Raw genomic sequence first — 27,193 nt, forward strand, 5'->3', positions numbered from 1 at the left:
ATACTCAATTATAAGAATCAAGTATTAATTGCTACCTTTTGGAACCTGACTTTCTGACAATAAATTTCACATACTCAACCCTAAGATTTTTGCCTTTGAATTTGGCTTTTTTACCAAATGTGCGCCTTTCTCGAGATTTGAACTATTATCTGTATACACACCATAAAATGAAATGACTACCTCATAATCTAAATATTTCTAAAAATAAATTACTCTAACATATTATTCAATTACAAAAAGACCAAGACGGAGTTGGAAGAAAAATGAAATATAAGACAATAATCAAGTATATATTCTATTTTGGTTTAATTAACAATGCTGTAGTTTTAGAATTATTTTAAATTATATTATTTATGTCAATTTCATGTTGAATTTGCATTTTTTTTGTGTTTTCCACCACATTCTCTCTTTCTTTCTCTCCTCATCTTCCTTTCTTCCTTCTTTTTCTCCTTCCTTCTCCTCTTCTTTCCCTCTGACACATCTTCTATTTCTCCACTCTGGCTCACCTTCTTCTGCCATACTTTCACATCCAATCTGAGACCACCCACACAGATATCTGGGCTACTTTAAGACTTTTCCTTAAATAAACGTATACTCGGAAGTAGCTGTATTTCTATTTTAACCCTTTGACTAGTAGCCTCAAAGACTGATATTAGACTACCTCATGCAGCAGCTATATGAGTGACGGCGAGGGAATGGAAAGATGTTCTTTCATTCACCTGTCATCTGAGGAAATAGTACCATCATGGGGTGGAAAGAACCGTGGCAATAGTCACAAGGCTTGAGTGATGTCCCTGACTTTGCCAAGAAATCTACACTAGGATGGAAACAAACAATTCCTTATTCTCATCATTGAAGCTCCAACACCTATCCAGTTCTAGTACAATTATAACGTTAAAATTGATAAAGTACAGTCTAAATTAGAAGAATGACCAATACCACCACCAACATTCAATGTTATTTAATGGATTATTGGTTTTCCTTAAATAAAGTCAAGGTAGATATGACATGTATTGTTATGCTTCAGGTTATTGTATGTATGCCATGTGATGATTCCATTCTTCCTCCACTGTTTCTCGTCAGACTCTATGACACCTTTATTCTCTCAGAAGAGCATGGCCTTCATTTGATGAGGATGCATTATTTACATGCTGAGTCCACATGTGTTCTTTTCTCATTAGCCAGTGACAATTAAACTAGTACTGCATTTTTTTTTATGATGTCAAATTAATGTTTAAATCTATTGAACAACTTAAGAAACTAAATTATTATTCATGAAAATGTCATTTAGTTGCAAATTTGTTTTGCAAAAAAATAATGTGTTTATAACAGATAAAATAATTTAAAAACAGTGTACAGCAGATTTTTGTTCTCATTTTGACATTAAGACATACCATCTTAATGGCAACTCTGCTCATTTTACCAGCACAATAATGTTAAACAGTGTTACTTTAGGTGATCACTTAACAGCTATTAAATCGTAAATATTTATGCAAATCCAGGAACTGAAATCATAATGCAGAATGTGATTACATTAACTTTTAAATTGTTATTAAAATAAAGCACACAAAATTTAAAATTTCTATAGAGTACTCAGGAACCATGAAATTGCATCTTCTGTCCACAGTTTGAGAAACAGTGCACTATACCATACTGAGGATTAAAGGAATGAAAGGCATAAATGATTTGATATGAGAATGAACTAGAGATAGGCAGGTTATAGCTGAGATGTCAATGAACCAGACATCTGCTAGAAGTCTCATTTTGCTGGAAATTTCATCTCTCAGCTGTTTGATGAAGCAATGAGGGACTACTTCTCTGGACTTAACTTGGACGAAAAAGAACTGGTTCATGAAATTCAAGTGACAGGAACCTCAAGAGAAAGTCAACTTGTCATCTTAGTGCTTGAAATAGCCAAGAAAGGAAACACTCAGCATAGTCTGACAGGTACCTTAGACTTTAGAAAAGCAGATTGTAAAAATGTTAGAGAAGAGATCTCAGTGATTCCACAACCTTAGTCTTTTAAAAGGATTGGAGATCTTGAAAAACAAATTCTGATGAGAAAATTATAAATGGCTACCACAAGGTAGAAACAAAAAGGAAAGCTATATGAAGGAAATTAACATAGCTATGTACATTTCCCTGCATGCACTGTAACAGAAGGAAAGAGAAAGGATTATATTTTGAACATCTTTTATATGAAAACAAGATGCTAAATTGTTCACATAGAGGTGTTTCTATATCCATTTTACTGATGAGGAAACTAAGGCTCAAGGAAGTTAAGGAGAGTTCAGAAGTATAAAGTCAATTACAGAGTTATTAAGGTAACTAAAAATAATAAAAAGATCTGTCAGCCATGTGAAAAGCATTTTTTAAAAAAAGAAATGGTTAATTCCACTACTTGATGCTGATCGTTTCATATTAACCAAAAATAGTCAATAAGCGTAACAGTTAATGCTCACATTCCCTGTAATGAAAATGTATCTTCATACTAGTAAGGATAAACCAAATGCAAATAAGATGGCTATACCTATAACAAGAGGTAAATTTATATGTCCATGGATAGATAAATTACATTCTATATAAGCAAAAACGTCTGTCAATATGTTGCCCTGTCTTTGTCCCCTTCTCAACAGTGTATGCATTACAAAAACCTCAGCCGATCCACTGGCAGCTAGTAACTAAGCAGATTCTCTTTCTTTAAGAACATAAACTAAGATACTCAGAAATAGTAACTAGTCAGATAAAGGTAAGCGGTAGAACTGAAGACTCATTTTAAGTTAGCCCAGGGGTAGCATTTTATCAAGTCTGCGCCATCTGCACATTGATGTCACGGAGGAGCAAAGGCCATGAGTAGCCAAAGAATGCAAGTATTCTGAGCGCATCAAGACATAAGATATGCACATAGAGAAAAGCATAGATGAGAGACCAGGTGGCCCAAGAAAGAAAGGAAGTAGCCTCAGTTACTGTCTTTCCAATTCCAGGCCTCATGTGTCCAGCTGCCTTTAGTTTCTCAGCCTTGGATACCTAAAGGAGATACTGTGTGTAATGAATATCTGCTGGGTTGTCTGTATAACACCTTTACTTCTGAAAACTCCGCTCTACCTCCTACCACCTACATGATTAACAAGGTAGTCATGTTCATGCAATATAACTCTACCCCGTGACAATACAAATTAATCCAGACATGGAAACCTTGATCAAGTGAAACAAAAACCCTTTCTGCGTAGAATATGGAATAAGAAATTTCAGCCTAAAGTAGGCCACTTTCTGAAATAAAGAGGATATAAATTTGAGAGTTATTGGGAGTAGCCATTATGTACTTGTGAACTAGAAAACAGAAATATTTCGTGCCATGGAGAAGGAAGAAGAGAAGGAAGAGGAAAAGAAAAAGAAAAGAAAAGAGAGAGAAAAAAGGTGATGTGAAGAGGAAAATAGAGAGAACAGATGGAGAGAACTTTTGAGGTTCCCTTCAAATGGACTAATATATGGTCCATTTCTGAGATACAATTGCATCCCTACCCTTGGGTACCACAAGACAACCCTTATTCTGCATATAATTACATCACCAATATAAGAAGTATCTGGATGATGATGGTGACTGGGAAGAATTCTAGAAAGTGATATAGAGGTCAATATTTTTCTAATTTCCATGTAAAATTTTATGTACATACTGAAATTACACATCATGAAGCAGTCCGTCAATTCCCAGCAAAATTCCAAGACATGTAATTAGACAGATGGCTCATGAACACCTAGAAAAGGAAGTGGCAATCACCAATAGCCATTTTAAGTTCACTAAGAATAAATTATACCAAATTAATTAAATTATATAGACATATTAAATCTGCATTTCAATGAGGCATTTAATGCAGTCTTCTGCTGATGCCTTTTTGGAGAAGATAGATGTGGAGAGGATGTTTCTAAATTATGTAGATATGTGTTAGTTGAACAACTATTCTCAAACCACGGTGATTAAATGGTTCCATTTTGAACCTGTTGTGAGCCTTATTCACAATTTTGAGTTAAAAAAATAGATGCAGACATAGAAAAGAAGTGCATGAATTTGGAGAAAAAGCCAAATATTGAATGACAGCATCATGATTGAAAAATCAATATTTTTTCATTATAAGAGTTAGAATAATTGATCAAATTGGGAAAGGAGAAATTCTAGAAGATGAAAATAAAGACTAATGCTTCCATTTAAAAAGTAAACTTCACAAGTACAGGATAGGAAAGATTGTGAATAGGAAAGAAATAGCCATCTCCTTTGAGGAATGGGACTATACCTTATAGTTCCATATTCACAGCTTCCAACACAATTCCTGGAACAAAGCAGGTGTTAAAGTTAGTCAATTTTTTAATTAATGAGACATTTAATATGAGCCAACAAATATAGTGCACACGTATCATATTTATATAAAGACAATATGTAGCAAGGGACTCAACAATATCCTTGTACCTTACATTGACAAGAACATAAGTGGAGCACTGTGTCTCCTTGGGAACCATATATTAATTCAATGGAATAGTGATAAATTGTAGTGGTTCTAGAATAAAGTAAACTAGATGGTAAAAAAAAAAAAAAAAAAAGGGAAGATGTCAGTATTAGTCAAGGCTATGTGGCCGACGTGGCCGAGTGGTTAAGTTCGCGCGCTCCGCTGCAGGCGGCCCAGTGTTTCGTCGGTTCGAATCCTGGGCGCAGACATGGCACTGCTCATCAAACCACGCTGAGGCAGCGTCCCACATGCCACAACTAGAAGAACCCACAACGAAGAACACACAACTATGTATCGGGGGGGCTTTGGGGAGAAAAAGGAAAAAATAAAATCTTTAAAAAAAAAAAAAGGAAGATGTCAGTATTAGTGAAGGCTACGTAGAGAAACAGAGCCAACAGGATGATCTATATCTGCATGTATATGCATATCTACATCTATATCTACAGAGAGAGAGAGAGTTTTAGAAATTGGCTCATGCAATCACACACTTGTGGAGACAGGCAAGATCTGCAGAGGAAGCTGGTGAACTGGAGACCCAGGGAACAGAGGATGTTGCAGTTCAGGTCTGATGGCAGTCTGCTGGCAGAATTCCCTCTTTCTTGGAAGTTAGTCTTTCTCTTAAGGCCTTCAGTTGATGGGATGAGGCCCACCCAGATTACGGAGCGCAACCCGCTTTACTCAAAGTCTACTGATTTAACTGTTAATCTCATTTCAAAACATCTTCAAACGACATCTAGATTAGTGTTTGACCAAATACCTGGGTACCACGCCCTAGCAAAGTTGACATAAAATAACCATCATAACTCCAGTGTCATATGATGAATGGTTAAGAGGAAGAGAGATATTTAACTTGAATTAGAGAAAAATTAGGGGGATATATGGCATTTATTTTTAAATATTTCAGATTTTAAAATAAAGAGAGGATTAGACTCAGCCGTTATAAATCTCAAGTGTTATCTTAGGACACAGGATACAAATTACAAGTGAACCCAGAGAATAAAATTTTTAGCAGCTAAACTATCTAATTTAGATGAGAAGTAGGATACACATAGAGAAAGAAATATGTGGCAAGGTCTCAATCCTTAAGGAAATTTACAGTTTAATTATGGAGACAAAAATGCAGATACAAAGTAAAACTAATTCATTCATTGAACAAATATTTATTAATTACAGGTGCCAGGTACTTTCCTATATTTTAGGAAATACAATAGCATGCAAGAAAATCCCCCTGCCCTCATGAACCTTATATGGTAGTGAAAATATACAGAAAATAAATAAAATACATAGTTTTAATATATAGTGTGTTAAAAGCAATAACTTCTAGGGAGACCAAGGACTCTGGCTCCTGGTTTAAAAATCTATGTGTGATTTTTCTGGCCCAACTATAGGCAGTCACAAAGGCTCTACCTGGCTGGCCTCATGGGGGAACTCCCCTCCCCATCCCAGACTTGGAGCACAGCCAGTGCATTGTCATTTGAAGGGAGTCGCTGCCAAGGTCTCAGGCCTCTTGGCCAGTCACGCTTTTACGCATGTCTACATTCCTAGCCCAGGCCCCTTCATTCCAAGGCTTCTTTATTGGGAGCCTTCAGCTGAGGCTGTCTCTGGGCTCCTCTACTCACATCTCCTTATGTGGGATGGAGGAGACTTCAAGGCCACTTTTCTCCACTCTGAAGTAGTACTCAGTGCTCTTCCACTCCTAGTCCTTTACTCCCTCCCCTCATCCACTCCTTAGGTCCATAAAACTACAGGAGCCTTTTGTTAAGGGCTTCCTCAGCAAAGAGACCTCCTTCACACACCTCTGCACTGATCTACCTGCCCCGTTCCATGGGGAAAATGGAATGGGAGGAGTCCATGTTTTCTCCAGTTTAACTTCTTGCTTATGATCTAGAAGTAAGTGATTGCAGGTCTGACTGTGACTTTATTTTGGCTTGTCTTAGGTAGCTACGCTGACATCTGACAAGTCAGCTCTCTCCAGACCAGCTGAGCTCCAGAAAGATATTCTTAGTCAGTCCCAGCTTCCATAACAGAATACCATAAAGCAGAAGTCTTACACAACAAATATTTATTTCTCACTTTTCTGGAGGCTGGACGTCTGACATCAGGGTGCCAGCATGGTCAGGTTTTTGGTAAAGGCCTTCTTCCTGATTTACTAATGGCCATCTTCTCGTTGTATCTTCACATAGCAGAGAGAAAAATCATCTCTCCCACGTCTCTTCCTAAAAGGGGACTAATCCCATTCATGAGGGTTCCACCCCCATGACCTAATTACGTCCCAAAGGCCCCACCTCCTAATACATTCACATTGGGAGTTAGGATTTCAGCATATAAATTTTGGAGGGCCATAACATTCAGTACACAATGGAGACAGAATAGAATAAGAAAGAAAGATAGGCAGGGACAGGAGAGGGAGTGCCATAATGTGGTCAGGGACCTAAGAAGGTAATACCTGAGTAAACACTCAAAGGATGTGAAGGAGAGAGCTTGGAGGCTATCTGGGGAAGAGCACTAAGGACAGGGGAAAGAGCAAAGACAAAAGTCTTGAGGAAGACACAAGTAGTGCCAGACGCGGTCAGATGCTGAATAGCCAACCATAACGAGATAGAAGAAGTGTTGCTTCCTCAGTTCTTCCAGCCTCGTTAGAAAAAGGAATAGTTACTTAGAAGGCTGTGGAAGTGCTGTGACAGAAGAAATAGAGGTATCCTTTGGAGACACAAAGCAGAGATGCCTAAGGATCATTGAGTAGTCACAACAGACACCCCAGAAGAAACGATGGCGAATCAGAAACAAGAAGAACAAGAAACAAGAAGAGTCAGTCAGACAGGGTCCCACAAAAAAACAAAAAAGTTAGTAATAGGTAGGGAAGTCATGTTGCACAACTCTAGGGGGCTCCACTCACATCATAGTCTTGGTGTCACGCAGTACACAGCTCTGAGGCCCTATATGAATGCCCTGAAATTAGAAGCTGAAAAGAACATGCTGGCTTTGGGGAAGCAAAAGCATTCAATAGAACTAGAGTACAGAGTGACTCAAGAAGTGAAATGGTGAAATCAAGAGGGAAGCAGAGAGTTATACAAATTTTTAAAAGTCATGGAAATATTTTAAACAAGAAATTAATATGACAAAAACTCTGTTATGATGTGAGAAGCAATTGTGGGACAGCAGGGAAAACCAGTTATGAGACTATTGTGAGAAATATTTTCTTGGTGTGGGCAAGGGTCTTGAAAATAGGGTTGAAAAAAAGCAAGTAAAGAAAAGTAAAGGCAAAAAGGGTTGGGAGTTGATGGAATGTGGATGAGAGTGAGAAAAGTTAAGGATGATCCCAAGGTTTTAATTTGGATGCCTGGGACAATGGTGACACTTCTGACACAACTAGACACTGTACACAAGATGATCTCCTTAATTTGGACTTTATGCACTTGAAATGCCTGCAGGAAATCCAAGTAGAAAAGTAAATAGGATGAAATATAAATAGATATTCCACAAAAGATGGGTTCCCTGGGGGCCAGCCCAGTGGCGCAGTGGTTAAGTTCACACGTTCTGCTTCAGCGGCCTGGGGTTTGCAGGTTCAGATCCCGGGTGAGGACCTACGCGCTGCTTATCAAGCCATGCCGTGGCAGGTATCCCACATATAAAGTGGAGGAAAATGGGCACGAATGTTAGCTCAGGGCCAGTCTTCCTCTGCAAAAAAGAGGAGGATTGGTGGCAGATGTTAGCTCAGGACTAATCTTCCTTAAAAAAATTTTTAAAAAGATGGGTTCCTCTGTCAGATGTATCTGGGAAATACTATATACTTTATCCTGCTCTTGACGATCCCGTCAGTTACTTGTTCATTCATCCTACATTTCATAGTTCCTACTTTGGGCCATTAAACATGTTCCGCTCTGGAACACAGAAGTGATTAAGATGAACCTGGTCACTGACTTCAAAGAGCTTATAATCTATGAGGGATACCTGAATGAAACAAATAATTATTTAAATTATAATCAGAATTTTACAAATGAGCAGTACAAAGTTCCAGGACTGTGTACAACGGGGAGCCAAATCTAACCTGAGGAGCCCCCATGTCACTCTCACATTAATATATTTAGATCGTACTGAAGTGAAACCTCTCAAAATTATTTACATAAGAATTTCCAAGAGATGTTAGATGTTTTTAAGCATGGAAATTGCTTTATTTCCCCTGAGAAATATCTATTCCGTGTAAAGAGCAAACTTTGGATTGTAGTTTGGAAAACTCTCAGGGAGAGAACAAGGGAAAATTTAACAAGGAGTTGAGACTTTATTGCCGGCATGTAGTTTTCCTTTTCTACAAAGAAAGAACAAGACCAAAGGTGTGGAGGCAGGACATACAAGGCAGTTTGGGGCACAGGAAGTAGAACACCCCGATAGGAAGAGCAGCAGGCCCAGCTAAAGCAATTCCGATCAGTTGGCCACTAAAAGAGAAACTCTAAGTTACTGGGTCTCAGTCAATTGACCACCCAACTTGCTTCCATTTCCTACCTCACATACTAAAAATGATAGTATTCATTTTTCTCTTTTCCTCCCATTCTAGAGACACAGCAAGACTGTCATAGCCGTGTTTAATGAATGAAAGAATGAGTGAACTCTGATCTCTTTGGTGTGTGTAATGAATAAAATATTATTGGTTATTAATAATGAAATAGAGTTATTTAACATTTAACTGGCACAGATTGAGATTTCATTTCTGATGTCTGGAACTGTGCTTTGAGTCATCAAAGGACTTTAAATCAGTTGAACGTTCAGGCTGAATATATTTATATTATACTTTTTTCTTTTTTTGGTGCGAGTGTGAGTCAGGGATACTGGAACTAGAAATATGCCCTGGGAGGAAGCAGGATTTAGGGCGCCCTCTCAGATCTTCCTCTCTCTGCTGCTCTTGTCGTCCCATCTACATTCTACTAAATTCTTGGTCAAAATTTTTACAAGACAATTTACATGGGAGTAATTTTAGATACCGACCATTCATGAATTCACTAAATAAGCTAGAGTAAGTCACTATAATTAGATAACATGCAATGATTAAAAATATACTGCATTTAATGGTGTACAAAGCTGTTAAAAATATGTGAACTAAAAAAGAAAATTTAGTATAAGCTCCCATTTTTGTGTAAAAATGCATCTGTGCAGATGTATAAAGAGTGCTACTTTCTGATGATTAAAAAACAGATTTTTCTGTTTTTTATAAATATATATTTTCAAATTTTTCTATTTATTGTTTTAATAAAATATTTGAAAAGTTAAGTCTCAAAGGCTTTTTAGATGAACATATATTTTGAGGTGATAAATATGAGTTTTTATTAGTAATAGCTGCGTTGGATTTACAAGTAAGTTTGAGTTTTATTCACGCTTAGCTTTGTATTTACAGAAGCTGTTCTGACACTTGGTAAATATTCTGTCCAATAATCTTTCCGCTGTTACCTTTCCAAACCCCCTACTCCCCCTACTTTCACTATTCACTAGCAAAGAATGAACAGCAATGGCACCCGCTTGCTAAGTTTTGATGATTCAAGTAGCTAAGTTCATCAAGAATTATCTGCTGCAGGCTGCACATTCTGAAAGAAATGGTCTTGGTGAAGGATCTATGTAGGTGAAGACCCCTGATCATGAAGGCCAGTTTATACTTAAATATCGAGCGCTTTCTACAGGATCTTGAAAAGCGAGTTGTTGAAGAGAGCCTCTCTTAATGACTAACTCTATCTTTTTTGCAAAACTATACTTTGTTCTATATAAAATAACTCCTGAATGGAAAAGTGGGACATTAAAGTGACAAACTGACTTTCATGAGTCTATGAAGTCTCAGTTTCATAGTAACACTACAGAAATTTTAATGAACACTGTCTAGGTACCAACAAGAAAGAGAGAAAGAAGGAATATGGGTGTTACTTATGTGGTAGGGGATGAACTGAATAATACAATTGGTAATGAAATTATTTCTGCTTTCGAAGTGTTTACAAAATAATAATGGAGATGGACAACCAATCCTGATGAAAGGTGGAATAAACTAATCTAACCCTTTGAGGATTAATGGGTTTTTGGTGGGAAGAAAGCAGGGAAAAAGTATTCCAAGTTCATCAAGACCAAAAGCATGAGGGCATGAAACTACATGGTATAATTATAAAAATGGTTAAAATTTAAGCTTAAAGGAAGACGACATTGGGAGGTGCTCCGAACAGGCAGACTGAAGTCAGTCACAGCCTCAGTCTATGAACGCCATTTTAGGAAATCTGACTGTATTCTATAAGCCACAGACAGTCTAAGTTTTTTATTTACAAAGTGATACACCCTCTGACCCACATTTTAAGAAGCTAATTCTGGAATGAGCATAAAAGGTGGAGCAGTATACTGAAAGGCTAAAGACAGAAACACCAACTGGAAAGCTACCGGAATTATTCTGGGTATGGTGTCACTGCCTGCCGTATGAGAGGGACAATGATAATAGATGCTAAACCGATGAAGCACCGTTGTGCAGGAAGAACAAACAGAACTTAGTAATTTATCAGTGGCTGGGGTGAGGGTAATGAAAGACACAAAGATAACTGAGGTTCTTCCTGTGAGTGACTGGAAAGACGAAGTACCAGGTCTACTGAATTGAAACTAATTTGGCTTTGAGATGTCCTGGAAATTCTTGGGATTTAGAGTTAGAATTTCAGGAAAAGCATGTCAACTGAACAGTTATCACCCAAAAGCCATGGCAGGATATTTCCCAGGAAAAATTTATGTTAATCAATAAAAAGACCTAGACCAGAAATATAGGAAAAGATTACATATTTGAGGGTTAATCAAAGGAAGCAGAAACAGCGATATTGACAAACAAGGAATGAGAAGAAAGATTATAAACTGCTTTAAAATCAAGAATAAGAAAACATAATTTTCTTTACCTGTTTAATCAGAATACAAGAAATACAATAAAACTAAGTAAGGAATAATGTCAGGGAACCAATGGAGCCAAAAGGTTAAAGAATGAACAGTAGCCAATAGTGGTCAAATATAGCAGAAAAGTTGAGGAAGTTAAGGACTAAGAAGAATGACTAGAAGCGGCGAACAGTACAACACTGATGACCTCTGAAACAGTAGTTTCAGAAAAGTGTGAAAGATAGAAGCCATAAAGAAATATTTTAGTAGGTGGTAAAGAAATGGAGACAGCCATTTAAAGAGTTTTCCAAAAAACTTAATAAAGTTAAGAAGAGATATGAGGTAGCAATTTGGCAGAGAAGCTAGATCTGGAAAAGAGTTGTTTTATTCTGTTTACATTTGAAATATGGGAGATGATAGCATATGTTGACTGGAGAAAATCAAACGAAGATAAAGAAATTAGATATAAATTGAGTGATAAATTATGGGACAAGAATTATGGAACTGAGGATAATGATGAATTCAATCAATAACAACAATGAATTCAATCAAGGATAAAAGGACTAGCCTTGGAAACTAGGAGCAATTTTTCTTTAAAGAAAGGACAAATATTTTGGAAGTCCAGAAATAAATCAGTTTATTGGGAAGGAAGGAAGTTGAGGGCAGTGTGTTGGCCTGTTGTACTACCAAAACATGGAGCAACCCTATGGCTTAAGGTGACAGGTAGATTTAATAATTTGAGATGCTATCAGTGGTTCACACAACAATTTTGAAATGTCAGAAAGCTTTGAGTGGAATATCATCTGACATAACTGGGTAGGTAAGGGTATAACTCACAGATCCAGAAGATAAATGGACCCCCAAGAAGAACTGCCACTGCAATTAGGTTTCCTTAGGAAACACCTTTTCATTAAGCCAATAAAGTGAATCTATTCAATGCCTGAAAAATCCAATTGCTACACATGACTCAGCGAGCTACACAAAATCATGCCACTACTTTTACATAAAGCTACTTTCACAGACACCAGCTACCTTAGAAAAAGATGGTGTCAGTGAGATGAGCAGCTAGGGACAATGCCACAATCTTTCTATTCAGAGTAGGGCACAACCGGCAAGACTGGGGTCATGCTGCCTGGATTCAAAATCCAACTCTGTCACCGTGGGTGTGACCAGAGTCACAAGCATGTTACTTAACTTTCCACGCCTCTTTTTCTTCAATGAGACCTGTTTCTCGTGAGGATGGAATAGCTAGTGCATAATAAAAACCCGTAAGAATTAGTTGGCGCTTTCTTCCTCCTCCTTCTTCTCCCCTTTCTCCTCTTTCTCTGTCCCCTTCTCCTCATCCTTCTTCTTTCTTCCACTTCACTACAATTGCTATTTAGCTCCTCAACAAATTTGTATTGAATATTCACTTAGTTCCAGATACTCTATTATGCCCTGAGTTTTACACTGATGAACAAAATAGACATGATTCCTGAGCTCTTTGAGCTTGAAAACTAGTTCAGAAGGCAAATGTTGAACAAATAAAAATATAAATAAATATGCGGTTACAAATTGTGATGATTTCATTGAAGGAAAATAGCAGGGAGCAAGAAAATAGAATGATATGAACAATTACTTCAATGTGGAGGTAATGGAAGGACTCTCTGAAGAAATGACAGTTAAGTGGAGATATAAACATCACCAAATTTTAAAGACAACAGATATTACTTAACTTTCCAAAAATAACCATCAAAATTTATTTATTCCAAGTCAATTCAACCAATTAACATTTTAAGTGCTTTACCACACATAATATACTTAGAATTTATGTGATGAAAAACAGAAAAATTGATGCTTGAAGTCTAAGATTGTTTCTATGGGAAAACAAGTTAATCAACTAAAAGGTAGTAAATTCCATTTAAAATGTCAACAAAATATTAAAACAGAGCTTTAAATGAGTGTTACATATTTTAACTAAACTTAATCAAACTAGTTTGTGTAGAAGATACAATCTAAAGCTAAATTAACAAAATGTATAACCTTAAGGAAAAACGACTTTATATAAGAATCAAAAGGACAATAATTATAGTTAATTTGCATAATATCAGGCCTGTAGACATTGCCATAAAGTTGTCTGAAGTGTCAGGAAAAGGTTCTCAGCTCTTCCTCCTGATATAACATGGGAAGGGAATTATAATTAGCCTATAAGACCGATGAAAACATCAACACTAAAACATTCAAAGAGAGTCAATGGAAAAGACGGTGAGATCATACTGGTTTCAGAATTTGAGGTGAAGTAGAAACAGCAAAAGAAAGCAAGTTTTGGCAAAACTAGTCATGAAAATCAGTAAAATAAAAGAAGAAATATGAGTCAGATGGTTAAGTCAAGAGGATCGATTTCCTTTTCCTTAATCACACTGCCAAAATGCAGGAGTTGGGGAAAGCAAGGGAATAGCCATGGTTCAGACTCAGAGCTTCGAGCAGAAAAAGAATAGAAACTGTAGGACCTGACTCTGCTTGGCGCTTGTCTTCACTGCCATATGACTTGAAATACGCAAGTAAATGCCAAATTCTCGGGCCTTGCCTGAAGGACTTGACATTCAGGAAAACCAGCGTACAAGTATATCAGATCTCTTGACAGTGATTTTGCTTTTATAAACCTTTTATTTTGATTTTCTAGCAGATAATATCATTCCGTTGAAAAGAGTAGAACAGCAAAATCTTGGTGAGTATGTTACAGCTAACAATTAAACCGAGGCCACTATCCACGGCAAAGAAAAATAAATGTAGGTAATTAATGAATCAGCTATGACTATGTCACTTATGAGTTATTATCATGTGTAGTTTAAGCAAGACACATATTGACTGCAAGAAGAGTATATAAAAATATTAAATATACTTGGTTCCCTACCATAAAAATAAAAATATATACAAAAGTATACTTGGGGAAACAAATCAAATATATTTAAAGAAAGGCACCATTTTTACTAATGAAGGTGGACATTAGCTTCAAAGTAAAAATGATTAGCTCAAACAACAAATGTGTGAAGTCGATGTACTGGAGATTTGCTCCTTTTCTTTAGCTTTTAATAAACATTAGCTTGAATTCCATATTCCTATGTGATGTGCACTTTTCTGTATTACAGCAATCATCAGTTAACTAGTGCCAGATAAATGAGTACTTTAGGAGTTTTTACCTCTACTGACCACCCTTCTTTGCACCTACTTGTTTTAAAATCAAGACATCATTTCTTTGGAAAATCTTTAATTACAATTCATAGCTTTTAACAATTTCTACACACCCTATGAAAATTTCACTATGAGAACTTCAGTTGCTGAGTTTACTGTGGATGTTGTCATTGTAAACAAGTTATAGGTTGTATTTTGGCTTTTGCTAAATGGTATGAGAAACAAAAAACCTAAAATATTTAATGGATGTAAACTCTTTCCTTTTGGACCTTATATAAACCATAAAAAATCAGGGGGGAGAAAGGATTCTCAGGGAAGCAAGACTAAATTCAAGACTATAATATTTGTATGTTGAAATTTAGTCCAGTGATATTACACACATACTGACTTCTCATTGAGATGAATATCAATAAATTGATTAACCTAAGAGATAAATATTGATTTTAGCAAGCCCAAGGTCTCCATTCATATCAGACAATTCTTCTTGATATTTCCTAGGAGGCAAAGTCAATAAATGAATTGTCATATTTATATTCTGACTAATTTCCCAAGTCTGTGGGAAAGTTAGGTTTTCCACGCTGAGGTGGAGAAGTGCTGACCAGTTTACGTCTATATTCCATGATTACTTACTAAAAATATCCAAACGGAATATCTCTCATATTTGTTGCTCTAACATCGGATTCATTTTTACATGAATATTATTTTAATTTAATGCTGTTTCTTATATTCAATATCTTTCCATTTACTGAATTTCTTTTTATTTGCCACCAAGATGGTCAGTATTCTTTGACATGAGGTCAGCACATATGGTCATTGAAGTTAGCCCAGAAAAAAAAAATTTATTTATTAGATGAAGTGTTCTGTTCTGATCATTTGGCAGTAATTAAAATAATCATACAGATGTTTGCATGAGCTGTTTTTAAATTTAAGTGAATAAAGTTTCTGGTATTCTATACGCAAGCATAAGATTTCTTTCTGTACTACAGATATTGCATTGTCCTCTCTCACCTAGGTTTTATGGTTTTGATTTAATCTAAAGAGGCTGACGGCAGCACTAGGTATATGCTTGAGTTTTAGACTGACATCAAGGTATCTGCTTAAAAATAAATTCAGAGTCCTGATGATGATAGCCTGAATTTTTGAGCCAGGAATGAAGTACTATCAATGGCAAGACAGTATAGATAGTTAAACTAATGCGTATTTTGAACAGTGCCTCAAAGTATTGTTATCCCTTTGTTTCCACACTGAGTCTTGATTCCAATGAAGGCAACAGGGTATAGTTCTTTCTTTCTCAATCTCTTGGGAGAATGTGGTGATGCAATTGAAGATACAGAAAGCTACTATAAATGCAGCATATCTTTCTTGAGTATCATTTTTACCAAATGATAGACATATACTTTGCAAGGGCTGCCATGGCAAAATACCACAGACTGGGTCGCATAAACAACAGAAACTTATTTCCTCACAATTCTGGAGGCTGGAAGTCTGAGAAAAGGTGTCAGCAAGGTTGCTTTCTTCTGAATGTCTCTGTCCTTGGCTTGCAGATGGCCAGTATCTTCTTCCAATATCTCCACATGGTCTTCCCTCTGTGTATCTCTGTGTCCTAACCTCCTCTTGCTATAAGGACATCAAGTCACATTAAATTAGAGCACACCTCAATGACCTCATTTAACCTAATTACCTCTTTAAAGACCTCTCCCCAAATACAGCCGCATTCTGAGATACTGGAGATTACGACTTCAACATTTGAATTTTGCGGGGACACAATTCAACCTATAACAGTAGGTAAGGAAAGTAATTGTTTTCATTTAAAATTAACATGGAAGTGTTATGGATAGAATACAAAATTTGCATGATTTAAAGACATACAAGTGACTCCAGACAATATTTGTTCAGACAGCGCTCCTGGAACTCCAAGGTATTGTGTTTTCTGCTCTGGAGATGTTTCAATGGAAATATTAAAGGAGCATTGGTAGTGATAAAATAATGAGATTTAAAATTAAACGATTCCTTTTTTAATTTTTTCTTTTTAAGATTGGCACCTGAGCTAACATCTGTTGCTAATCTTCTTTTTTTTCCCTCTCTTCTTCTTCTCCCCAAAGCCCTCCCAGTACAAAGTTGTATATTCTAGTTGTAGGTCCTTTTGGTTGTGCTATGTGGGATGCCACCTCAGCATGGCTTGATGAGCAGTGCCATGTCTGCACCCAGGATCTGAACCGACAAAACCCTGGGCCTCTGAAGCAGAGTGTGCGAACTTAACCACTCAGCCACTGGGCTGGCCCCCAAATTAAACAATTCTTTGTTCAAATCCTGACTTTACCACTTGACCATCTCATATTGTAACAAATTATTTGTGATATCTAAGCCTCAGTTTTTCCTCTTATAAATATGAATAATAATAATACCTAGATCATAGAAAGAGTATAATTGAGATAATATTGTAATAAATTAAGTACTTATATAAACATTAGATTTCCTTTCAAGAGTACTTCTGTGTCTTGATTTGAAAACAAAATCTTAAAATAGGACTTGTCCTAAAAGACACTTAGAGGGAAATTATATTTGATAAGATAGCAAAAATTGCAAGCATACAAGCACAGCATTTAAAGATAACTTGCTTCAAGGGGCTGGTCCAGTGGCAAGGTGGTTAAGTTCATGCATTCTGCTCCAGTAGCCCAGGGTTCACAGGTTTGGATCCTGGGCACGGACCTAGCACTGCTCATCAAGCCATGCTGTGGTTGCATCCCACATGAAATAGAGCAAGATTGGCACAGTTGTAAGCTCAGGGCCAATCTTCCTCACACACACACACAAAAACTTGCTTCAAGACTACTTACAGATGTTAAATGTTATACAAAGATATTCAAATATGAAAACAAATACACTAAGGAGCTTATGTATGATTACCTCTATATTATTTCAGGGAACTTCAGATCTTTGCTTTTAATTTTTTGCAAATACACATGTAGTATAGATATATACATACACATACATATACATTTGATTCATATATGTGTATATATACATAAAAATTAAATATACCTTTAATATATATAAAAACATGAAAGTTTGGGAGCTACTCTAATAAGTTATTATATGTATAATTATATGTAGTTATTTCCTAATAGTAAGTATAAGGACGAGAAGAGCTGACATTAAATTAAGCACTTACTGATTTAGTACATGGAAAGCCCTTAGAAGAGAGACTGATATCTAGTGATCAACAAATGAATGTTTGTGATTGGTAGTACTATTATGTATCAGTTACCATGCTAAGCAATGTACGTGTGCTATTTCATTTTATTATCTCAATATCCCCATAAGTGCTATTATTATCTGCATTTTACAGGTGAGGATGTTGGGATTCAGACAGGTAAACTCAGCTAGTTAATGCAAGAGCTATGTTCAAAGCAAGGTCTTTCCGACCTTAGAATCCAAACTCTTAACAACCATGCTATAATTCCTCTCCCACGTTTCCTCATTAGTGGTGATGGTAAACATTTCCCTGTTAGGTTTTGAACCATTTCTGCTTCAATCGTGCTTTCCCCTCCCTCTTCACTTAGTTAGGTGACCATCTGTATTCCAAAAGGTCCAACGCTTCCAAAGTATATTAAATAGTGGCGCCGTAAACAAAGGGGACGCTGCACCTATTCCTCTTCTCCTTTCTATTTTCTTTTTGTTTAATTTTAATAAGAATTGTGTATTTCTGGGAGATATATGATCATATTTGCAAATTGAACCAACGAATTTGATTGCTTTCTCTTATCAAAATGGCACAAACCCGCATAGAAGGAAAGAGAAGGATCAAACAGTGAGAAAGATGACTGTCACGGATCTGCACCTCTGAAGGAAACAACGCAGATGAGTGATGATTTATGTTATTTTCCTATGTCCCAATCCAATATACTTTCCAGAATAGCAAGGTGCTTAGTGAGCCTGAATAACTAATTGTACAGATCAAATATATTTCTAATGGGCCTCAAATTTCTGAAAAATTATTTGCGAGGATGTTTTACTATTGTTTGTGAAGTCAATATGCTGTCCTGAGTTCTGAATTCTGGCTACCGTTTTTCAATTTTTATTCCTCTCTTCTCATTTTCTGGTTAGTTATACTGCCGGCTTTACTTCTGTATGCATGACTATTTCTGACTCTCAGATTTAAAAAGCAGATAACAGATTCCCTGAACCTTTTTTGAGAAGAAATTAAGGAAAAGTAGGATGTCGGTTTAGTATAATTTGTCACTGTTCACCCCAAATCCTCTCTGGTAGATTCCCACGAGGAAGCTGTCGTGCCACATTCATACATTTTTTCGTTTAATCTGCTCACCTAACCTTTAGAGAACTTAATTAGGTACTTCTAAAAATAATAGCATATACTTCATAGAAAGTGAATTTTCCATTAAAAGTTACCAAAACAAATGGATAAGAGCTTGCATAGTTGTAAAGAAAGACAAAGTGAGGATGTCAGCTAAAGGGAGATAAAAGATGGAAAGAAAATTACTGTGTCATCAAAAAGATAATGAAGTTTAAAAGAAATAAAAAAGATGAGACATTTTGTAGGACATATAAAACAGTCTGACTAGAGCCAATAAAAAAGAAAGAAACTTTGGTGAAGGAAATGTCACTAATTAGATATTGTTAAAGTCGAAATGAACACTTTATTTTATGCTTTTATAGGCTAACAAATAAAAAATAGGTAGTTAAACAAGCAATATCTGTTTTTTCTACAGATCAGGGTAAAGATTGTGTCACATTATCTCTACAGGAATACAACCTAATCACGTGGCACAATAACACCATGAGGTGATGTGAAAATACATTTTGGAAAAGACCTTGAACTTGTGTGCCACGTACAGAAGGAAGCAAATGCACTTTTGAATCCCTGAAGAGAATGGAAAGGAAACTGCTAGAATATATGCCTTTGAAAGCAGTCTGCAAAGAAACAAAAAAGCAATTCTATCCCAAACGCTTTAACCTCAGATTAGTCTCATTATCTGCTGCAGTCGAAAATAGTAATTATCATAAATATATCGCCTTATATTTTCAAAATATAATCTTATACTTCAAATAAGTGTAATAACAGGTCATGATGAGATATCATTTGTCACAGTCAGACTGACAAAGGTGAAAATATCGCCAATTTCTAGTGTAGGCAAGGATGTGGGGGAAAAGGTACTCGAAGGCAGAGCTGGTGGTAGCCTGAAATGCGAACATCTTTGGGAAGAACAATATGACAACATGAGTGAAATTTAAATATAAATATCCTTTGACCCAACAATCCTATTCCTAGGAGTTCATTGTAAGTAGAGATTATAAAAAAGATGTAAAGATATAGTCACAGTATGTTGTCTATAATAGCAAATAAAAAAGTTTCATTAGTCAAACAGAGATCGTTAAACGAGATAGTATCCTTTAACAATGGAGATGCCTTATCCATTGACATATCTCTCAGAGATATTTTTAAGAAAAATAAAACTATATATATACACACATGGATATATTTTGTTTCTTTATACATATAACATATGTGTTTGTAAGTGTATGTGTGAGAAATTTTGTTTTCTTTCTTCCTTTATTATATGTTTTAATATTATTTGCACTTTCTACAATGAGCATATATTTGCCTTTCTAAACAGATAAAGTAAAAAATAAAAAGAAATCAGGTATTGTATTGGATACACGGAATCAAGAAGCAGAGAGATGAAATGACATGCTCCAAGTCTCACGGTTAGTTAACAACAGAACGAGTGCTAAAGCTCAGGTTAACCTGCTGCCTCAGTCAGTACTCAGGCAATGATATAGAAAGGTTTGAGTTTGTGTCCCATTAACATACATTAATATGCAGGATTACACTGAGCTATAAAACTCTTCCATTTGAGAAAATGGCTAAGAAAAAACAGTTGAAAAAGAGAGTAAAATAATCATAACATAAATCCTAGAGATCCTCACTAATCCAACTTTGCATATTTTTATATGATGATTGCCGAGTTCACTCTTCATGCCTATTATGTGAGCAAAACCTCACATAGCTGATTGCCAGCAGAGGAACCTCAAATAATGTAATATATTACGTAAATTTTCAACAAAAAGAAAAACATTATAGACTGCTAGAACATATAATTTTCTCCTGGAAGAGACCTTAGTTTCATCTTGTTCAAACTCCTCATTTTATCTTTTTTTTCTTTTTAAGGAAGATTAGCTCTGAGCTAACATCTGCTGCCAATCCTCCTCTTTTTGCTGAGGAAGACTGACCCTGAGCTAACATCCATGCCCATCTTCCTCCACTTTATATGTGGGATGCCTGCCACAGCAGGGCTTGACAAGCGGCGGGTAGGTCCATATCCAGGATCCGAACCTGCAAACCCCAGGTCGCCAAAGTGGGAATGTGCAAACTTAACCGCTGCACCACAGGGCCGGCCCCAACAAATTCCTCGTTTTAAAGATGAAGTAACTGAGGCTCAAGTCCGATTTGCTCAAGCTCACAACTAAATAAAGCACCTTGTAAAATTGTAATTGTAATTGAAACGGCATTCAAAGTGTATAGAAAGCGTTACATCTACTGTTCACGCATCTCATTCAAGGACAAATATTTATTAAGCACCAAAAGCAGGAACTTCAGCCTGCTACTGTTTATTGGTATCACTCTTTTCCTTTTGTAGACAGTCCTTTCTTATCTTTATACCTTCTCTGCCTCCATACCAGCAGCATAGAACACAAATATTCTGTCTGCCTAGAGGAAAGCGACTGAAGTTCCAAATGCAGATACTGAATTTTGAAAGAAAATAGTGCATTAATGTCATTTTCCCTCTAACACTTTTACCTGTGAGAATTTAGATGATCATGGCATCCCAGCCAAATATTATGACAATTACTTATATTAATAAAGTTGAAATTTATAATTAAATTAAACAAAACTAAAATAAAGTACTAGTAATGCAACCAGATATTTAGGCATAGTTGGGGCGAGAAAGGTAAAAGGAAATTTCTGTCTTCTCAGTTTTGCACTGCTGACGGCCCACTTACTCTAATTCTGCCCAGATGTCACAGAATTTAACTTCTTGATCTAGTGGGCTGAATACAAGAGGTTTCTGTGCCAGGGTTGCACCTCACTTGGACATTTAGCCCAGGGCATCAGAAAGTCAGGCTAATGTCCACCTAATTAGTCGCAGGACGACCTCAGGAACAAACAAACAAACAAACCAATTAAGAAATGAAATAAATCATTTGCATCTCACCGGGAAGAGTAAAGAAGACTTTTAGAAGTCCTTCCAAAGTTACCTTGATCCAGGGAACGCCTGCGACTCAGTCTCCTGGTTTCTCTTGGAGGGAGTACTAGTTGGTCCTTAAGGTGAATAACCCTCTTGGATCACGTCTTAGTCAGCTCAGGCTGCTGTAACAAAATGCCATAAACTGAGTGGCTTAAAGAAGAGATGTCTGTTTCTCACATTTCCGTAGGCTGCTAAGTCCAAGATCAAAGTACCGGCAGATTCATTTTCTGGTGAGAGAACTTTGCCTGGTTTGCAGACAGCCATGTTCTCATTGTGTCCTCACACGGCAAAGAGAGAGCAAGCTCCGGTCTAGTCCCTTTCTTATAAGGACACTAATTCCATCATGGGGACCCTACACTCAAGACTTCATCTCTCTCTAATTACCTCCCAAAGGTACCACCACCAAATACCATCACACTGGAGAAAGGGCTGCCACATAGGAATGTCGGGGGTGGACACAAACATTCAGTCTGTAACAGGTCACTGGTACACTCTAAACCAGATCGTACACACTGATCGGAGTATTTTCCTGGGGCACAAAACATTTTTGGCTTGGGGAGAGACTGGAAAGGAAAGCAGAGGATGCTTCCTCCCTCAGACCTGTGAGGACTAACAAGGCAACCAGTGCTCCCTTCCAAAGGAGACCTTACCTACGGGTGAATAATCACATAGTATAATTCAAGGCACAGCAAGAAGGCTTCTAAGTGACAATGTCTCCCCCACACCAATGCAAACAATTATTAGGTTGAAAGTAAACATTCCAGGAAAGGATAAGGGGGTGACGTATGGCATGGTTACCAAGCACTTCAACTTAGGTTAATAATGATTACTCAGATTTCTCCCTCATTTTTAGCTAAACTTCCCTGAGAGATTTTTAATGAAAGGGACTGAGGAAAGAAAAGGTAATTTGGGATTGGAGGCGCTACATAGAAAGGAGGACATACGCATAGGGCATTGAGCAGCCAAAGGCAATGGGAAAGCAAAGCATGTATGCAAAGAGAGAATTGCGGATGACCAGAAGGAAATAGAAAAGGAGACAGGTAGAAGGAAGGGGTGACCTTTTAGATTCTACTGACAACTAGCCCAGCCTTCTCCCTGTATTAAAGGAAGCGCAGCACCCACTGAACATCCGTCAAGAACCCAGCACCCAGGAACCTCGAGATGGATTGTAATGCAACAAAACCAGCAACAAAGAGACAAAGGAGAACTGGCTTGGTAATCAGGAGACCTCAAAATAATCTGGAAATTCTGGAAGGTCACGTTCCCTCTCTGGGGCCTATTTCCCAAGTTGCACTCGCTTAGGCAGGGTTTCTCAACCTTAACACTATGTACATTTTGAACCACATAATTCTTTGTTAGAGGGGCTGTCTTGTGCATTGTAGGATGTTTGTAAGCATTCTTGGCCTCTAGCCACTAGATACAGTAGCATTCTTCCAGTTACGACAAGCAAAGATGTCGCCAAACATTGCCACATGCCTATGGAGAACAAAATCTCCTCCAGTTGAGAACCACTGCCCCGCTACTTGTAAATTTTTTCATTCTATAATTTTATGCGTTTAATATGTCAAAGTAATATAGAGAGAAGCAGTAAAGAGCACAGTGTCTGGACTCAGAGTACTTGGGGTGAAATCTCTTTACCACTTGGAAATTACTTTTGGCAACTTATTTAACTCATTTGTAAAATGAGAACAGCAATATCTATCTCAGAGTGCTCACGAGGCACTCAATGTATATCATCTACCAAGAATAGCATCTTGCTCATTGCATGCAATTTTATAAGTATAGGTCTTTTAATTATTATAGCCCTAATCCTTCACCTGGGACATTGCACTGATTCTGTGGTGACACAGAAAGGATTCTTTTGATTTGCTTCCCCAGGCTAACTGTACATATCAAATCTGAGTACACACATGTTATATGCATAGCTATCCTTTGGAGGAAATGGTGGCTAGATTTTCAGCACCACCAGAATAGGAACCAGATTGATGCATTCCTCTCTCTATCTTTAAGACCCCAGCATAAAACCTGGTATATAGCAGGCATTCAAGAAACACGTGCTGATGCGTAGATCAATTAATGGAAGAATGCTGCAACACACTGATAATTTCAAGTGTATTGCCTGAGATTCCAAAAAGCCTAAAAGTGGGTAAAGACATTTATTATATATCTGAAACTATCCTTTGTGCCAAAAAATAAAGAAATCATATATCAAAATATCATATCTCTGGGCTTGAGAATTTTACAGAATAGCATTACTCTGATATTAGAAAATAAACAATTCTTTAGCCATATTTCTTGCAACGCTGGGGAATCAATAAAAAGAATCAAAAGTTAATTTGTCTGCATCTGCAGCCTGCATTCCACTCTCCACTGATGACACTGGATGCTTAAACTTTAGTGGAGCTGTTTAAATTCATTCTTCCTCTCTCTCTCTCTCTCTGCCTCCCTCCCTCCCTCTCTCTCTCTCTCCCTCTCTGTTCATGCCAAACAGCTCTATGAAGGAAAACGAAAAACTGAGAGAAGAAACTTGTGAAATATAATTCTCCCAGCAATAAGGATTTTTATTGTCAATCTAAAAACAGCTGACACTGCCTGAAAGTAGGACCATAAAAATAAAATACAGCACAAATCTTCCATTTGCCTACACTTGAAGGAAATGAGAAGTTCTCACAATTGTTATGGCAGCTAATGTTACTATGTTTGGTAGTTTTCAACAAAGAAAAAAGGAGAAAAAAGATCTCTTGAGCCTTAGGATACCTCCTTGCTTTTCAAATTGAAACAGTTTAATTTAAGAAGTTATATATTGAAAATACATCTTCCTGATGAAAATGTGGTTCATCTTCTTCATAGTTCTCATTTGACAACCCTCCTCTGCTAATTATAGGACCAGACAAGCAGCTCTTTCACTAAGACTGCTGGAGTCATTTCCTCTTCTACTTTCAAAACTAAAATTCTTCAAAGCCAAAACATTTTGACTCCTTCTTATATTGGTCTGCCCAAATATTCCAAATTTTACAATTCTTCCTGAGACTTCTACTCCTCCTATCTCTGGAGAAAACTTTCTTCCTACTTCCCTGAAAAATACATTCAACCAGGCATTAAGTGTCTCAATGTCCAGCTTAAAAATGCACTTGTATTTCAGATCTTCCCAGATCAGCTACGTCTTACTTAGTCCCCTTCCCAGGGACGGTGATCCATCAAGTCTTCTCTTTCCTACCCAAACCTGTATCCTCTTCTTCTCAATGGACTCTTTTCTTCAGAAGGCAAACCTGCTCAAAGTTTTCCAGTCATAAAAAACTACAACCCTGCATGTATCTCTAGCTTCCCTCTTGCTATCATTCTATTGGTGCATCCCTTTGGAGTTATCTTAAAACAGTAATTTGTGCTCTTCTTCCGTGCGTCAGTTCCAACATGGTTCTACCTATTCTCACGCAGCCTCTGATCCCATTCAATAAAGCCATTCTTGGGAAGATCAGTAACAAATTCAAAACTTCCAAAATCTATATTTCTCATATGAAAAATGCAAAACGATTAATGTATGAGTATTATCAGGCATTCCCCCTGCCAGACCAAAGGTTTCTGGTTTTGTCCTTTCTGTTTCTCTTACCTTCCCTCTAAAGATGGTTCTCTCTTGCCAGCAGGGTTTCTTTGGGATTTTATGATGGAGAGTTTGGAAGAAAGGGGCAAGAGTTTAGGATAAAAGGCAAAGAGCTAGTGGAGGGAATTTGGGAGAACATCTTTTTTAAAGGGTGCCAAAAGATCAATTATACCGAGAGAAGTAGATGAGACAGAAAGTGAGAAAGTTAAGAAGTTTGAGTGTGGTTATAAATTCCCTCCATAATATTAGACCAAAAAAGGGAAAACTAGGTTGTTTTGAAATAACTTTTCATACTACTTGAAAATGTGCTTTTTATTATGACATTTCTCAGAGAGTGGACAATTTTTACACTTAGTTTACCTGACCTCATCATTTTACATGGCTAATTAAACTCTTCTTGCAAGTCTATTTTCTTCACTCCTATTCACTTTCTTGGACCTCATTTTACATCTCTAGCACTTTTATTGATATCATGTAGGAGCTTCTCTTCTTTCCTATCTAAGGAAGCCCATGATTGGAGACTGATCTCAATTCTTTCCTCTCTCCACCAAAGCCATACCCTCCTTACACTGAGAAGATACTTGTTACAGGCTGAATTTTGTCCCCACAAAATTCGTATGCTAAAGTCCTAACCCCTACCTCAGAATGTGACTGTATTTGGAGATAGGGTCTTTAAAGAGATGATTAAAACGAGGTCTATAGGGTGGGTCTTTTTTTCTTTTTTTTTTTGAGGAAGTTTAGCCCTGAGCTAACTACTGCCAGTCCTCCTCTTTTTTTTCCTGAGTGAGCCTGGCCCTGAGCTAACATCCATGCCCATCTTCCTCTACTTTATATAGGGGATGCCTACCACAGCATGCTGCGCCAAGCAGTGCCATGTCTGCACCCGGGATCCCAACAGGCGAACCCTGGGCCGCCAAGAAGCGGAATGTGCGAACTTAATTGCTGCACCACCGAGCTGGCCCCTTTACGGGGAGTCTTAATCCAATCTTACCGGTGTCATAAGAAGAGGAAATTTAGACACAGAGAGACACCAGGAGCATGCAAGTAGAGAGGAAAGATCATGTGAAGATCTAACCAGGAGAAGGCCACCTGCAAGCCAAAAAAAGAGGCCTCAGAATGAAACCAAACCTGCTGACATTTTAATCTTGGACTTCTAGCCTCCAAACCGTGAGAGAATAAATGTCTGTAGTGTAAGCCCCTCAGTCTGCAGTATTTTGTTACAGCGGTCCTAGCAACACAATACTTGTTTGTTTTGGTATTAGATCAAATAAAGATTAAGTTCCTACTGAAATCTAGTTCTGACTCTATATTCGAAAACAAAATTACAGAATATTAAAGCTGGAAATTTCTTAGAGATCATTTAGTAGTTTTTCATTTTTGTAAGGGTCACCAGATTCGTCTGTAAAATTTATGAATGCCAGAGTCCCTTCTTCAACAGAGTGAACATGAGAACATATACACAACTTTTGCATAAATTTTATTTTGTCTCATTAGGAACTGATTTTCTTCACATAGGCAGAATATTTTTTAAAAAACACTTTACGAATAATTTTTTCACTCTCACTTTTTACGAAAAAATTGTCAGTTTTTGAAATAAAATAGAAATGAAGTGTATTGAGGAAATAAAAAGAAAACTAATCTGGCTCAATAGTATATTTCAGCAAGAAATCTGATTCAAAAGTTTTAGTTTAGGGGCTGGCCCAGTGGTGCAGAGGTTAAGTGCTCATGTTCAGCTTCAGCGGCCCTGGGTTCGCTGGTTCAGATCCGAGTGTGGACCCACGCAC

This window comes from Equus quagga, chromosome 2 (assembly GCF_021613505.1).
Source record: "Equus quagga isolate Etosha38 chromosome 2, UCLA_HA_Equagga_1.0, whole genome shotgun sequence".
In the NCBI taxonomy this organism is placed as follows: domain Eukaryota; kingdom Metazoa; phylum Chordata; class Mammalia; order Perissodactyla; family Equidae; genus Equus; species Equus quagga.